The 1,190-nt window shown below is 41.1% G+C and overlaps 1 non-coding gene across 1 annotated transcript; it reads right to left on the bottom strand.

Moving 5' to 3' along the window:
- Positions 1-263: 263 nt before the first annotated feature.
- Positions 264-335, bottom strand: trnap-agg (transfer RNA proline (anticodon AGG)). The gene has a single exon. It is a non-coding gene; the product is annotated as a tRNA-Pro (tRNA).
- Positions 336-1,190: the final 855 nt, after the last annotated feature.

Below are 1,190 nucleotides of genomic sequence, written 5' to 3'. Positions count from 1 at the left end.
TGCATCAGATGACCTGGCCTCCACAATTACCTGATCTAAACCCAATTGAGATGGTTTGGGATAAGTTGGACCGCAGAGTGAAAACAAAGCAGCCAACAAGTGCTCAGCACCTATGGGAACTACTTTAGCGAGAATCATACCCCTAGACCAACGAGCCAGCAGGAACAAGAGTCTTTGTGTTACTTTGATCTGCGTGACTGACCTGAAGTGGCCTGCGTAGGAACCTGAAGAGGCAGTTGTTAAATTAAACGTGAATTAAAAAAGGGCTCGTCCGGGATTTGAACCCGGGACCTCTCGCACCCTAAGCGAGAATCATACCCCTAGACCAACGAGCCAGCTGGAACAGATGCCAGGGCATTTCTTTGACCTCCGTGGCTTAGTGTCAAAACCATGTTGACTGGTTGCACTGGGAAGTGTATTCATAACAAAACAAAATTCAATGCAAAGCTTCATTAAAGCATTTCTAACAGTTTAAGCATGAGGTGTCATTAAAGGCTCGCTTTGTCAAATTAAAAGACTTGGAAGCATTTGACAGGAGCTGTGTGCAGTCCCACTGACTTTATGCTTCACTCTGTTTACGTTATGTATCATGTTTATCCACCCAAACTGTACAATACAAACGTTGTGACGCTGTCTTTAATCGGTTAGTTATACAAGAGATTTAGCAACATTTACATTACCATGATATTTTATCTTGTCGTGTTGACTTCATGCTCCTTGCTGTTTGGATTTCGTAACATTTTCAATGCTTTGAATTTGCCCAAAGATATTCTAGAATCTTCTTCAACTTCTACCAGTGTATCAGCATGTGTCATTTTTGTTTGATCATTAGATTTTAACGGGACACTTGATACGTTTTTTGTATAGTTCAACAAAGCATTCCACTAAAAGAGGGCTTGTCCGGGATTTGAACCCTGGACCTCTCGCACCCGAAGTGAGAATAATACCCCTAGACCAATGAGCCAGCTGGAACAGGAGTCTGTGTTACTTTGATCTGCATGACTGACCTTCAAAACTATGTTGTCTGGTTGAGCTGGTAAGTGTGGTCGGTGCTTGCAATACAAAACCTCCAGTATCAGTACATAGACTGGTTATAACCTCTTTTTAAAGAGTTAAAACATTAAAAATATTTAAAGCTCAAAATAGTAAAAACATCTTTTAATTAGTCAACTGTCAGGACTAGGAAGCAT

Source organism: Trichomycterus rosablanca, chromosome 4 (genome assembly GCF_030014385.1).
Source record: "Trichomycterus rosablanca isolate fTriRos1 chromosome 4, fTriRos1.hap1, whole genome shotgun sequence".
Taxonomy (NCBI): Eukaryota; Metazoa; Chordata; class Actinopteri; order Siluriformes; family Trichomycteridae; genus Trichomycterus; species Trichomycterus rosablanca.
This window is presented reverse-complemented; position numbering and strand designations above follow the sequence as displayed.